Raw genomic sequence first — 16,718 nt, forward strand, 5'->3', positions numbered from 1 at the left:
TTAGAAAAGCATCAATTCTTCAAAACTATGTAAAGTTTGTTTACCTTGTAAGAAAAATATTAGTTAAAAATAAAATATTTGGCTTAAAACTACAAACGAAGGTGCAAATGATAGACAGTGAACCTACTTATGATATTGTTTTAAAATATATTGCTCGGTCATTCTTTTAACGCATTTCAGAGAAAAGTTATTTAATAATAAGTTAAGGTAACAGATCCGACATTTTGACTTAAATGCTAATCACTAGCAAAGGTTAATTTCGACTTTATTTTTGAAAATCACTCACATATCTATCAATTGCAATTTATATAAATATCTAATGGAAGTAAATTTTTATAGGTTGATCAACTAAAATATAATGAATATTGTTATATAATGTAATCACCATAAAATTTTATGTAATTGTGATTAAAATATAATTATAACATTAATATAAGAATCAACTAAAGAATCTTAATTCTTAGTATGCCTGCAGATACTTTTAAATTTAATTCTACCGGAAAGTTTTCACAATTGCAAAGAAACGTAAATCTTAAACATTTTAAAATTACAAAAAAACATAAATCTTAAAATTACATACCTACGGGTTTAAAGCTATTAGTTTTCTGTCTGTAACTTTGCTTTTATCTTTTGATGCATTAAAGTTTGCATTTCTAATATTATCATTACGAATTTTAGCATAATTATTAAGCAAAATATTACTTATTATATTTATACATGAATAGATTAAAGATTTTTCAGTTTTACTACAGTTACAAATTGTATTATCCAAATTGCTGCCTTCATTAGCCAGTTTTTCTTTGGAAAGTTCACAAATAAATTGTCGTTGGTTTTTTAAGCGTAGAAATATTTCTTCAACCCCAGAAGAAATACAAGTTTGAAAAATTTTCAAAACTGTCATGCACACATTTAGCAGAAAATCATTGGGCCAAAGTAATCCACCACGATCCAGAGCGGATAAATACTTCCTTGCTTCAAGAGCAATGTCGCAGTTGAGTGTCTCCTCAATCGTAAGATGGCTTTTACAAACATTACAATCACCAGCTGCAATTTTAGCGACATAACCTGCAATATAAATCAAGACTTTCAAATTGTCTTTCGAGACATCGTGTAAATCACAGGTTAACAAAATATCATAAAAAAACTCTGTTGGTTCAAAATCTTCACCGTCATTCACCTTACACGAGTCTAAAAATTCTTTAATTTTAAAATTGCCTTCTTTGGCAGATTTTAATTGCATTAAACTCAGAAGTTTAAGCTTTCTTTCTGATTCAAGTACTTGCGTCACAGATACGTGATAGTTACCTCCCCACATCGTACGGTATTGGCCAAACCTAGCCTCTAAATCATCAGTTTGAAATTTACCGAGGAGAATGTAGGCTGGTGGAGGGACAACGTTTCTGAACAAATAGGCACATAATGCCAGCATGGTTTTAGTAGTATGTTTCAAGGCAACAAAAGTCTCTTTGGATAGTTTTCCGCTCCTTGAATTAGGTTTTACGAAGGAGGGGCTAGGGAGTGTATCCCATTCCTCCAGCCACTGGATAAATTTTTCTAAATAGTCGACATTAGGCAAATTCAAACTGCTTATCGGGTCAAAATACATATCTCGCTTATGTTTGCCTTTGAAAGGCGTCTTTACATTAACAATTCTCCACCATTTTGATATAATGTTAATGAAAAGTGAAGTGCCAATTACATCCTTCCCAAGCGAACTTCTCATAGTATCTAGAGCAGCAATGTTCTTTTCATCAAACAGTTTCAAAGCCAATGAAACATTTTGCCGCTCTAATCGATTAGGATATAGTGATTTTTGTGTAAGACTTGGAGCCAACTTTATTATGCTATTTGATTCCTCTTTGTACAAAGCCTTTAAGTGAGTTATACTGGCATAAAGTTGATTCACCAAGGAAATATCAGGGGACAGTTTCAATTCAAGAATCAAACTTTTCATTGGGGGAATGTAAAAGGTTTGATTTGTTACATTATTGTTAAGCCAATTATTACGTATACTTTTCAAAAGATGTACAGTATCAAAAAGCAAGAATATTTGTTCACCTGGAGATACTGGATTTTCAATGCTGGGCTTTAGAATTCCACCACACAACTTTTCATAGGTTTTGCGATTTACACGATTGTTATCAGCTATTACACATAGAACAGTATAGCTGGCATTTTTAAGTACTTTTAAAACATGCGTTAAAGCATCAAAAAGCTGGTCTGCATTTTGATTTTTGATGGGTTACAATCCAACATCTTTATTTTTTGCAAATACAGAGGAAATTAGAAATGCTTGGAGTGTTGATGCTTCGGCATTATCTACATTGGTGGCCAATCCATCAATTTTCCCGCCTTTATAAGTAGCACCAGGTTTAACATAAATTTCATCCATCATTAAAATTAAAAAATTTTCCCTATCAGAAAGCAGCAAACTTTTTTGTTCTAAATATTTGATATGAGAATTTTGAACTCCACTTTCCAATAGACCAAGGTTCTGTATTAAAGTCTTTAGATAATGAAGATGAGGTAAAACAAGTTTTGAACTATTACGCACAAGCTTATATGCCGCAGGATGACTAAAATAAAATTGAGCAGCCCATAAAAAAATATCTGACTGATAACGAGGGGAGGACTTCAAATATAAATCCAGTTGATCTCGAAGGAATAGTAGAGTTTCTTTATTAGAGACATCTTCACACTCTTCTAATACTTCAGTAAATGCTTTCAGTATACTATGTAGCTTTATGTCTACATTGAGTTCATTCTCTAAGCCATTCAGAAAGCTAATCAAGGAATCAGACTTGGACCACAAATCACATTTCAACTCAGAACCAAGAAGCCAATTTAGCTTAGATTTTGGTAGAGGTAAGTTGTTTTTCCAAACTGCAACCACAAAATTAGAAGAGATCTTCAGAGATACACTGAAACTAGGGGCTTCAGACAAGTCGACTTTTCCTAGAAAAATTTCACAATCTGGAATTAGTATCCAGTCTTTTGGCACTTTGTCTCTTATTTTGTAATTCGTCGAAATCAACAATCTTATCCTTCAAGCACCATTCTTCAAATTTTTTCTCATCTTGTTGAAGTAGTTCATTTTGTCTCTCCTCAGGAGTTTTCCGCTTTACAGGCAATTTTGTCGATAAGTAAGATGGCTGACCTTCAAAAACAGTAGGATATGCCTCTTTTGTTAAAATGGGACTTTTACGAGGAATAACAAGCAATGTTCCATCATCTCTCGTAGCTTCATGATTTCTTATAATAAATCTCTTCAAAATGCTTGATACAAACAACTGAAGAATCTGTCACTTTGAAATCAGCACGATGTTTTTTGTTTTTCTCATTGTAATCTTCGCTCTTCATCCTTTGGAAAACTAAAAACATTTGTATAGCATTCACCCTTGTAATTGGAACGACAACCTGGCACACTGCAACGCCTTGGCATCCTAAAAAAAAATTAAAAAACTTTTATAACAAAAACTATAATTTACTAAACAGTAACAGTATTTATATTTTAAATATATAAGAATATCAATTTGAGCCATCATAGAAAACTTTAGTAAAGAAGTGCCAAATAACATTCCAAAAACATTTGCAATTTTGAATTTAAGAATGTTATTACGAGTTATAAGAATAACGCAAAAATTTTTGCCAAATTTTGATATAAAACAATTTTGAATGAGTTAAGAAATAAGAGAAGAGTGAATAGAGAGAAGAGAAATAAGAGTGAAGAATCTACAGCATATAAATACATAAAAATCAATTTCATGTTCATATATGTATAATATTAAATAACAATAGATCTTTTAATATGTCTTCATCGAAAACATAGAATAAGTCTTATTCTTAAACTGTATCATAGTATTATGTTAATTTTGTATTGTTTGTTTACTTTTTAATTAACTATGCTATGCTATTTACCAATTCGACATTAATCCTAATATTATGCAACAGCATAACAAATTTATTCAACAGCATATAAATACATAAAAATTGATTTCATGTTCATATATATAATATTAAACAGCAATGCAATGATTTCTTAATATATCTTCATCGAAAACATAGAATAAGTTTTATCCCTAAATATTTAAACTGTATCATGGTATTATGTTAATTTTGTATTGTTTGTTGATTTTTTAATTTACTATGCTATTAACCAATTTTAAATTCACCCTAATATTATGCAACAACATAACAAACTTATTCTACAATATATAAATACATGAAAATTGATTTCATGTTCATATATATATATTATTAAACAGCAATGCAATGATTTCTTAATATCTCTTCATCGCAAACATAGAATAAGTCTTATTCTTAAATATACTTATACTGTAATGGCATTATGTCAATTTTGTGTTGTTTGTTTGTTTATTTTAAATTTACTATGCTATTTACCAATTTGACATTAACCTTAATATTATGCAACAGCATAACAAATTTAAGCTACAGCATATAAATACATAAAAACTGATTTCATGTTCATATCTATAATATTAAGTAGCAATTCAATAATTTTTTAATATGTCTTCATTGAAAACATATAATAAATATTATTCGTAAATAACAAAACTGTATATCAATTTTGTACTGTTAGTATATTTTTGTATTTGCTATGCTATTTACCAAATTGACATTAACCTTAATATTATGCAAAGACATTCCAAATTTATTCTATAGCATATACATACATGAAAACTGATTTCAAGTTTTTTAATAATTTTAAGTAGCAATACAATAATTTACAATATCTCTCCACCAGAAACATCTATATATATCAAAAAAAAGTCTCATTACAACTCCCCGAATGGCAACGTTAGAAAATCAACCAATGATTGTTGCTAAAAATGTCACATGAGGTGGCTCAACATGTAGCGCTTTTAAAAACGGAAACAATAACCAGAGTGAGCATTATCAGGTTGTTCAATTCAGATTCATGCCCTAAAAACATGATAATATTTAATTTAAACTGGCTCAACATATAGCGCTTTTAAAAACGAAAACAATAACCAGAGTGAGCATTATCAGGTTGTTCAATTCAGATTCATGCCCTAAAAACATGATAAAATTTAATTTAAACTCAATTAGGAATTAATAAGGCTGGCCTTCTCCATGACTATACATAAGTCACAAGGTCAGACTTTTGAGAAAATCAGTTTAATATTGACTAAACAAGTTTTTAGTCATGGACAACTTTATGTTGGCCTGTCAAGAGTTAAGTCATTTGACAGCTTTTCAGTAATTGCTCCAAGATGCCAAATCTATAATTGTGTTTTCAAAGAAATTCTAAATGCTTAGTGTTAATTTCTTAGAGCTTTGCAGAAGAAAATGTTTTTTGGAAAAAAATTAATTGAAACTTCTATTGGCAGTAGGCAAGGGAAACTGCCAAAATCAAAACTCCCCGATTAGAAATGCAGCATGGCGACCTCCACGTGGTATTTCTCGGATAATGCTAACAGCCATGCATTTTAATTTATTGTATGTAAAACATCCTTATTTTGTTCTTAAATGTTATGTACTTTATCACAAATGTTAATTAATATAGAAATTGATTTCAATAATGCTGATCACCCAAAAATATTTCATTTGGCGATAAAACAAATTTTTTTGTTCTTGAAAATGAAAGACTTTTTGAGGGTTATTATCTCACAAGGAAAAGTTAGGGTTTAAAGTTTATATTTTTAAATTATAAAATTTTTTACTAAAACTTTCAGAATTTCTAGCATTAACTAATTTATTATACACATTTAGTTGAATTTAGGTGAGTAACTGTAATATTTGATAATTTATTTTGCTAATATGTTTCTTATTTAGCTAATGTTTTGATTTTTTCACCATGTACAATCTAAATAGTTAATATACTTTTTAAAAGCTAATAAGAACATTGATAGAATTCTGCTATATAAGTACAATACTATGTCTTTGATGATAAAATACTATGTCTTTGATGATAATATACTATGTCTTTGTGCTAGAACATTGCGTTCACTGGCTAGCGAACGCAGCGAGCCATGGTTCACGGCGTGAACTTCAAAGGATTGCGTAGCAATTCTCGGGGGTTGGCGAGCGCTAGCGAGCAGGGGGCGGAGCCTCCTAGTAGTATATAAAGCCAGATTCTTCAATCTTTGAACCATATCCTGATAATTTTATATTGTTTAATTTAATTTTATATTTTGTATAGTTTATTTATTTATATATTTACTATACTATAAAATGATAAAAAAATAATTTTTATTTTTCCACTCTTATATTATTATATCTAGAATTATTCAGCTATTTAACTGAATCGTAACATATCAGTTATATATAAATTGCGTTGCAATTTTTTTAGCATATAAGGTCATGATTATTACAAATTAGATGTTTTAATAGCAAAACACAAATATAATTACTTAACTTAAGCTAACTCAATAATGTATGCTCCAATAAATCAGTAAATAACGTAAAGAAAAATGCTTATATTTACATAAGCAAAAACAATCATCATAACATAAACATAGATTGACATTTTAATTGTACTTAAAAAAAAATTTAAATATACATTAATAATATGCTTCAAAATTTCAGTGCATTAAATATAAGTAAAGTTAAAACAAATTTAATTTTTAAGTGATGTAAAATACAAAAACATTTACTCACCTTAAAAATTGAAGCACAGCGGTCTTCTTTTTCTACTTGATGAAAAACTAACGCATAATTTATCCACAAATACTATCAATTGACGGAGTTGTGTCATTCATAAATACTATAAAGATGTAGAAATAGTATTGATATTTAGTAAAAGAACTATAAATTAGAAGCTTCAATGAACCGAGCACACTCATAACAACGTGGCGACGTTGGTAGAAGAAATGGACCCCGTTGATGACGTAGCATTCTCTCTCAAAACTAGTATTACGGCTTGTACCCCTACTCTAGGAGGCTTTGGTACTGCTCTTGATCAGAAAAATATCTTGTCAACAATTAAGCATGGTGGAGGGAATGTGATGGTTTGGGGCTGTATGGCGCATAATGGGGTTGGAAATTTGGAAGTTATTAATGGTAGGATGACAGCTTTATCGTATATAGAGGTTTTGCGCCGTAACATGAAAAGCAGTGCTAGAAAATTAGGCCTCCAAGACACCTATATATTCCAGCAAGATAATGATCCTACACATTCCGCGATTGTAACAAGGGAATGGTTGCTTTATAATGCACCAAGAAGGCTACGCACTCCCTCCCCCCCAATCTCCTGATCTGAACCCGATCAAACATCTTTGGCACCATCTAGTTCAAAAAGTAAGGAATAACCACATTACGGGAAGAGATCCTTTAGAATCTACATTGATTCATTCCTGGAATGATATTTCCTCAGATATTACCAAAAAGTTAGTAGAATCTATGCCACGAAGATTAGAAGCAGTCATTAAGGCCAATGGATTGCATACAAGATATTAAAAAGCAAATCACCGATAATGAAAAATGTTTTCATTTGTTTCACTAAGTGTGCTAATACTTTTTTTGCAAAAATATAATAATGTTTTTTTGTTTTAAATTCTGTAAAAGCAAGTGTGCTTTTTATTTTCACTTACTTTTGTTTTTACTATAATAAAGGTAAAGAAAATCCTAGTTTGGATTAGTTTGGTTATTTTATCTTGCAAGAATTTTAAATTAGCTTAGTGTGCTAATACTTTTTTTGTCAACTGTAAATACAAGTGCCACTGTAAACCTGTCTCCCGGCTGGCCTGTCATTCCGGTAGCATGCGTAATTTGAAACGTTTGCGTAATGCTCTGGTCTGAGGAAGGATTCTTGGATTAGGATAATATCAGGTTTGTGATCGTAAACAAAAAGGCGAAATTCTTCAATTTTTACCCAAATGCCACAGGCATTCGACGTACAGATTTTGAAACCAGTGAGGGGGGAACTATCCATGGTTAGTTGAAAATTGTTGGGCTAATATGAACATTTTGTCCATTGGCTGCACTTTTCATGTCTTTTAATAATTGGGGTGCATTAATTGGCCGGGTTTCCCCGATAGTGTTCGATAGTTACATCTACATAGCAGAGCTTTTTAATTTCATATATTGAGTCTAAATTGTAATTGGGGAATTGGTATAATTGAATCAGAAATAGGGGGAGAGGCCTACTATTATACTGATTAGTCATCTTGCTCACTTTGTGAGTATTGAAACCGATTTTTTTCAGGTCTCTTCAATTTCGATGGTATCGGTGGAAATGGGGAGGCCTCGTACAACAAACTTCCTCGGTTTTTCGTTTCTTCCTCCTAGGAGGATGTATTCATATTTGTTTTCATCTAAAAATTTAATAATTTCTCTGTAATTTTCAGTGGATTTGGGGAATAATTTTAAATTAGGCCCTGAGGCCTTGGCAACGATGTCGGAGTCAATATTCTCAATAATTTTCTTCATGAATTCGGTGTGGCTTTCGCCAAACCGAACAATGATTGGTTGGATCGGAGGGGGGCCGGTATCGGCCATATCAATGACATTGGGGTCTACCTCCTGTGGAGTTAGGAATCTGGAATATATGCACTTCCAGGGAGTCAATAACATCTTGGTAAGGATTTATGGCATCAGTACAGGGCCTTTCCCCATGGAGATCCATTATCGTTCGAATCTTTTAATTCGCTCAGAATTAACATCAGGTGGCTGGTTTTCTTCAATCGCTAGTGCCGAAGCACTCACATTTGAATCATTCGTGCTCATGATTAAATTCGAGAGCGGACTATATATGCAGTACCGCCTCCTAGCTACTAAAATGACAGAAAGATTAGAATGAGGACAAGAATTAGATTTATGGAAATCGTCACACTTCACGCACCGAGAACGCATTCTGCATTTCTCGGCGGAGTGGCCGAAACGCTGACAATTGAAACATTGAACAACCGTCGGGTTTCCCAGATAGTGTTCAATGGTTACGTCTACATAACAAAGTTTTTTGATATCATAAATGGTGTCCAAATTGTAGTTTGGGGATTGCAAGATTTGTATCAGAAAAAGGGGGAGGGGCCTACTGTTATATTGATTCGTCATTTTACTCACTTTGTGTTAAATCCCGCTTTCTTATGGTCTTCTATTTCAGAAGTTTCAGTAGAAATAGGAAGGCCTCTAACAACAAACTTTTTAGGCTTTCCATTTTTCCCTCTAAGGAGGATATATTCATATTTGTTTTCGTCCAGGTATTTAATCACTTCTCTGTATTTTTCAGCGGATGGGGGGAACAAATTTAATGTCTGGCCCTGAGGCCTTGGCAACAATTTCGAAGCCAATATTCTTCATAAAATCTGTATGGCTTTCGCCAAACCTAACAATAATAAGTTGGATTGGAGGGGGGCCGGTATTGGCCATAACGGTTACGTTGGGGTCTACCTCCTGTGGAGTTAAGACCTCAAATGTATTAACTTGAAGGGAGGGATGGAATAAAATTGCGCGTGACGCGCTTGTAAGTTTTCTTAGTGGGGAGTTCAACAAAATCCCCATCACTCCGATCCTTCCTTTTTGTTATTGTTAACAACACAATTAGTCCTACCACTGTTTTCCGGAATGGAAATACACGGAATATTCATCGTCTAACATATTTGAGTCATTAATGTTGAAAGTATTATTATCAACAATATTAAGCACAGAGTTATTATCATAAATATCAAAATTCTCTTGTGAGAAGTGTTCATTATAAGCAGTAGAATTAATAGCATTAAGATGAAAACAATTATTGGCACCACTAATATTACGAGGACTAATAATGTGACCACGAACCTTGTTTAGTGGATAATTTTTTAGCTGGAACATTTGTACTTCCAGGGAGTCTATGACATCTTGGAAGGGATTAATAGTAGCTGTGCATGGTCTTTGCCCATGCGAATATTTCGATACGTTCTGAGTTATCAGTTGGCCCGTTTTCATCAATTGTTTGTGCCGTAGCACTCACATTCGAATCATTCGTATTCATGATTAAAAACGAGAGCGGGACTATATACTACCTCTTGCCTCAAAACTGCATCAGAAACGGAAGAATTTAATTTTCTATTCCAAGCCCTGTGGATGTGCCACTTACATAAAAGATAGCTTACTTTATCTCCAAAAACTGCCTGAAATGCGGGACCAGTAGTTTTGTCATCAGTCATAATATTGTTTACTTGTCCTGGATCCTGTCTTTAATGCTAGCGAAACAAATAGTCATCATATCCTTATCTAGTTTACTTATAATTAAATGAGCAACTGCATAACCCCACCCATATTCATCCTGAACTAATAAATTAAGTAAATAAAAATCTTGCTCATTAGTTTCATGTGTAGAATCAATACATAAAATTTTACCAACACATGCTATTAGCATCTCCTTTTGTTAAGCCATCTGTATACTCACGACAAATGAATCCTCTGGTAAATAGATTTCCTGATTTGAAAGACCAAAAGCAATTTCTTGAAACTGAGGTTTATACAATAGTACAGAGTTATACTGCCACTGAACCAAATCATTAACCAAATTGTGAACAGCAACTGCATCCTCTCTATGCAGCAGTGAAGAGGATTGGACACTGTCATAATATTATTTTAAATTTTTGTTTGTAAGAGACTCTTTAATAAAAATATTGTCTTCACCTCTAAGGTTCCTGTTACCTCTAACATTCTCAATAACTCTTGCTGCTGGGACACCTAGTTGAGCATTTGTTTTAACGTAATCTCGAAAAGTCTTCTTCTGATGTAATGGTCTGATGTAATCTCACTCCTTCATCTGATGTAATGGTGAAAAACTGGGACTAATTGGCATTGGTACAATAAAGAGAATTGAGTGTTGGATGTGAAGCCTGTGTGTGATTACAGTCATATCTGAGAATTAAGTTATATAAAAGCTGAAGATAAGTCATTGTCTTTTAATTGGTATTTACAGGGGAAGTACCTTGAGTCAAAGGTAAATAATAAAATTGAGATATCTACATGATTATAAGCAGGTGTGATAAGTTTGAAAAAAGAAAGCAATATATATTTCCATTATTTACAACATGTGTATCTTTGTTATAACGATGACCCGGTCGTCCTGGTGCACGACCGCTCGTGCCGGGTTGCTCATCGTTCTATGACCTACAACTTGCCCGGATCGGACCCTACAGGGTTGCTCCTTCACCGGGTTAGCCGTAGGCCTAGAGTTATGTCTGTGTTTGTGTATCGAAATATATTTAACTGATAGGGGGGCTATCTGTTTGTCTTGTTAAATTTGCTTGAGGGGATACCGTCCGAGAGAAAGAAGTTTATAATCGCGTTATGATTTCTAGCGTCTGGTATTATCTCTTTATCCAGGATCATGTTAAAAACTACTGTGCTTGAATTTAAGGCATATCCATAGAAGCTTGCATTAAGTTTGCAGATAAATTCATGTACTGTGTCTAATTTTAAATCATTTCTTAGAGTGTCGTTTTTAATGTAGAGCGGAGCACCCGTCATTCTTCTAATGATTTTATTTTGCACCGTATTTATCCTTTTTATTTGGGTAGTTGTGATGCAATTCCAAGCAGGGCTAGCATATGTAATGATTTGCCTTATCTGTCTAATGTAGCCTTTTGAGGTTTAATATCGATCTTAAGCTCGAGTAGGCTGCCATGGCTCTGTTGGAAACTTTCTCTATATGATTATTCCAGGTTAGTCTGTTGTTTAGTGTAAGTCCTAGGTAGTCAGCTTTTGTAATTCAAGGAATAATTTTATTGAATAATATGACGTTATCTGATATTGGTTTATTTTTCTTTTTCCTTCTGATCACTAGTAGCTGCTATTTATCTACATTGATAGAGATTTTATTTGCTGCACACTAGTCTTCAATAGCTGGGATGTCATTAAGTTTCTTCACAGCTTGGTTAGGGTTTACTGATCTTGTAGCTAGTGCTGTGTCATCAGCGTAAAAAGCAATTAGATAGTTCATATTTCCTTCCTAAACCGGGAAATCATGAGTGTATATGAGGTGGAGTACCGGTCCAAGAATACTCCCTTGTGGGACTCCGGCTCTGATTTGTATTTGTCTGATAGTTTATTACTAAGTTTGACTTGAGAGGTCCTATTGCAGAGATAAGAGTTTATTATGTGAATTAAATCAGGAGGTAGCTTATATTTAATTAGCTTGGTGATTAGCCCTGTATGCCAGACGCGGTCGAAGATAGCATTGAACTCATATATATCTTTAAGTTCATTTTCGATTCGCATTCGATCAATATTGCGGGGTATACCCCTAATTACAACTCTGGAATAATAAATGAGTGGTGTTTAATATTTTTTATGATGAGCAGATTTAAGATCCTTTGGCAGGTATCATTGTCGTGTGCTTATATCTTAAAACTATAAGGGAAAGATTTCCCATGATAGTTAGAATCAATAATGTCAATATTTCTAAGGTCTTCGACAAAATTATTCCATATGAATTCTGGATCTTTGATAATTATAGGAGGGGTTCAATTTTTTGAGATAAATTTTACACAATTTTCATGATTTTGGCTCGTAAGTTGAGATGGTAAAATGTTAGGGTTAGCACTATGTGATTGAGTATTAGTATCCATGATTTCATCGTCTCCCATTGGCATACCTGCCAACTCTTCCGGATTTTCCGGAAGATTTTATTTACATATTTAAAGTGGTAGTAATTATATACTATTTTTTCTTTCATAATCTTAATTTTTAAATAATATTGATCACCACTATTCTTACAAAAATTAAGCACATATATTAATATGCGTTACCGTCATGGTTGTCAACTTACGTTTTCTCAAGTACAACGTATTTGTTTCCTTAAAATTGAAGTTTTAATACCACTGGGAAAAATAATAATGGAAGGGATTAAAAGTTGGCAGGTATGCACTTGGGGGAGTGGGGAGAAATCATGGTCCTCTTTTTCTATTTCATTGTCACTATGTTTATCGTTTAATTTCTTGGAAGAATAATAAATTCCCCCGATAATCTGCGTTTTGGCTTAGAATTTCTCTCTTTTAAGTTTTCTAGTATTATTTTTCTGGGGATCAATGGCTAAGGTCTTAGGTGTTTCGGCCCCCTGATTGGCCGAAAGTCTCTTTGGTGGGCTTGGCTTCGAAGTCGTGTTTTTAATTGGAATATTAGATGTAATATGAAAATTTTCAGCATTCTGACCATTTAATTTATTGAATTTATTATTCAATTCTATTAGTTTTTGTACTTTTGGAGATTTGGGCTTAGCTCCTTTAGTAACTACAGTGAAATCCTCTCCAGTGGGAGTTGCAGTTAATTCGTGTGGCGGCATCCCTACCTCCATATTGTTTGTATCAATTTGGCTTGTTTTTAAATCATCATAAAATCCTAATGATAGCTTATTAGGTTTTTCTAATTGCTCAGAATTTGTGTTTTCAGAGTTGTTTTTAGAGCAACTTATAAGGTCTATAAGGAATTCGCGCTTATTAAAAAGCTGCTTTATTTGATATGCAATGTAAGGGCACTGCTCTTCCTTTCTAAGCCTTTCTATTTGAGGCTTAGTTCTCTCTATTCTCTTTGCGAGAATCTGTACCAAAATAATCCATAGATTGCTCTTTGGGATAATAGTTAGCCATAATACAAAAAGTTTAATAGGAGTTTGAAAGTATATAATTAGAGATCGCGAAGCTAATCACCTGGGAGGACGGTTAAGCTGCGCCGTATAGGCCTAGCCTCCTGGAGAAGAGTCAAGCCAGCGCCCAGTAGGCCTTTGACGGCAGAGCTGTGTGACGGAAAGTATCTCCGTGATAGCTCATATATAAATTAAAATACACAGTAATTAAGTAATAGAGCAATCGAAGAATATAAAAATCAAACATAAGTTTTAAGTTGAGTAGAAGTGCCTAGAAAAAGACGATAGCAAGATAGGTTGGTGGTCTTGAAAAAGACCTTTTTTTGTATGATGTAATCCAATGTGCCGGATGGCACGGTAGCAAATGCAATTGCCGGCCCAGACGGGACCGACTATCACAAAATCTAAGAGTACCTGCTCGCACGAATGCTGAGTAGGGAATCCGTCGTCCAGTATACTATAGAATGTTAGAAACTCTCCTGTTTTGTTAAAAAATAATTTATTTTTCTATGCCCATAGAATATTATAAAACATGAACTTACCAATTATTTGAATCATAATTTATTTATTTATGTATTTCTTTACTGTTGTTGAACAGCCGATCCACTTAGTGGATTTACGGCGCTTATCGTTCAACACTGTATCCTCGTAATTTCGAACCCCACTCAGAAGACAAGGGAACTCCTGAGTTAAGTATTGGGACAAGCCCCCATAGCAGAAAATGTGAGACAGGAGACGAGCGTCGCAGATTTTTTTATAGTCTGCAGATTATTTTTAAGAAGCAGCACCTTAAATAATCGATGTGTGTTTTCTAGAAATCTTATGACCAAGCAACTACGTTACTTTTAATAATGAATTATGTAAATAATGAATTACGTATCATAAATTATCTATCTAAAATAGTGATGCAACTGATGTCAATTTAGCCGGATACTGGATGTTCTGTCAAAAAGACTTCTTTGTAGCCGGATATCCGGCCGGATGCAGTATGTTTCCTTAATTTTTAATTTTAAAAAAAAGCTAAAATTTTAACTGAAATTTTAAAACTGTTGATGTAAAGCAATCAACATTTTCATTAAGTTTTGTTTTTTATTATTTTCATATAAATAAAAGCCTTGTAACTATAAGTCATTTTTGAGATATCATGTTATATACTCTTTTCTGAGTAGCTAATTGTTATTATTTCAATTGAATTTTAAGTTGCATAAGTCATTTATTACCTTTTCCATATCATAATTTTTAATTTTACATATATAGTATAGAAATATTTATTTTCTAAATAAAAAGGGTTCCTGAGTGCTAAATATCATATAAGTTTCTGTCACGTAATTGCAGCTTTGCAATACACTTATCTCTAAAATTAATTTGCAAAAATTATTGTGAACATCCAATTAAGCAACTTTTCATATTAAATCGTCTACACCCATCTTTACTTTAAGTTTTATTTATTGAAATATAAAAATTTTTTTCTCTTCAGGATATGATGATAGATACGAGCCCAAGTGGCGTTATTATAAGGCACTTTTATTCTTAAGGGAATGCACAATACCTCGTGGCAGCAAAAATAATTTAAAGGTAAATAATAATTGTGTATTGTTTCATTTATATACATATATGTAACATAAAAATACTATCAAATGGTGAATGTTTACCATGGTTTAATAAGTAATTATTTAATATGGTGAATTATATACAATTAGAATTTTATTTGATATTAAAAATAAATGTGGTATAAAATTAATTGCAATATAAAATTTTTTTCGTGAAATACTTGCAGAACATTTTTGCTAATTTTTAAGTCTTTGTTGAGCATTTGAGATTATTCTGCTCCTGGGTAGCGTGTCACCAAAGCTTTTTATAACAAAAATACTCTATTTAGTCTTTTCGTGTTAAATGTTAAAATTATTTTGTGAAAAAATCGTGTGTATACTTTTTTTTATGCAATTTTACTAGAATAAATAGTTATTTCAATTGCTTTGAGCTGAAATGTGTAATACAAAGTCTTAATTAAATAATTTTTGTGTCACCTATATATAAATATAATCTTATTATCGTGTTATTTAAAATGTATCATATTGATATTATAATTCTAAAAGTTTTTATTTTTAACATTTGGCTCGACTATTTGGCCGACTATTTATTACATCCCTACTCAGAAATTAAAAGATGTCTTTCTTAAAATGAAAAAAATAAATAATTGAGATTACTGGTGACCATCAGAATTTTTATTCTACACATGTATTCATACTTTTCTTTCAAAGACAAAAAGATGCAGTCAGTTATTATTATGGAATATTTGTTTGCAGAAAGCACAACAGGAAAAGTGGATAGAAGACGGGGAATCAACTGATGAAGATCCCTTTCTACAAAAAAACTTGCAAGAGTTAAATGATTCCACACCCCGCCCAAGTGGCTCGAAACGGTCAAAAAGAATTAAAGTTTCACTAGAAACTGAGCTAATAGCTGCCGCAACAGCAGCTATTGGAAAGGTAGCGAAAAAGGATGTTTTGGACATGCTTGGTGCATACATTGTAGCCGAAATAAGAACATTTCCCTTGGACACCCAAGACGTTATCAAAACCTCCATTTTAAATACACTTTTTGAATTTAAAGGAAAATAACTTTTAAACTTACATATAATTTAAACTAGCATTTTTATTACAGTTAATAAATTATTAAAAGAAAATTATAAAGGTATTCATCCAGGGGAAATGTTCAAGTGGCAATATGTTTTATTAATTTCTACAAATATTTAATAAAGTTCAAAATTGAAATCTAGCATAATTAATTTTTTAACAATTTCATGTTTGCACTCGTGTGTCAGTATGTTTCTAGTATGCAGTAACTAAAAAGAGAATGATACATAAGCATTTGTTTTCCTGGTATATTATAATAAACCAGAGTAAAGTTTATGGATGGAAAAAAAAACTTAACAAGGCATTTAAATTCAATTTGTATATATTTTACTTCATAATAGTTATGATTGCATAAAATTATTTTATATTATGTATCTCAGATAGAAAAAAGGATAAGTATTTCATGAAGGAAAGAGAAAAAATATTGTTGAATTACTAGTTACAAACTTTTTTTAAATATTCATCATGTCCATTTTAAGACTACTATTAAGAGCAAAACAGAAGTTGGAGAGGAAAAAAAACCT

General features: G+C 32.3%; 1 long non-coding RNA gene across 1 annotated transcript; it reads left to right on the forward strand.

Annotated features, from left to right (window-relative positions):
- The first annotated feature begins 5,891 nt into the window (after positions 1-5,891).
- On the forward strand, positions 5,892-16,467 carry LOC147803143 (uncharacterized). The gene is made up of 2 exons (XR_015429800.1): positions 5,892-15,133; positions 15,865-16,467. It is a non-coding gene; the product is annotated as an uncharacterized LOC147803143 (long non-coding RNA).
- The last annotated feature ends 251 nt before the right edge of the window (positions 16,468-16,718 follow it).

Source organism: Parasteatoda tepidariorum, chromosome 10 (assembly GCF_982258835.1).
Source record: "Parasteatoda tepidariorum strain Cologne lab strain chromosome 10, Ptep-v5.0, whole genome shotgun sequence".
Lineage (NCBI taxonomy): Eukaryota > Metazoa > Arthropoda > Arachnida > Araneae > Theridiidae > Parasteatoda > Parasteatoda tepidariorum.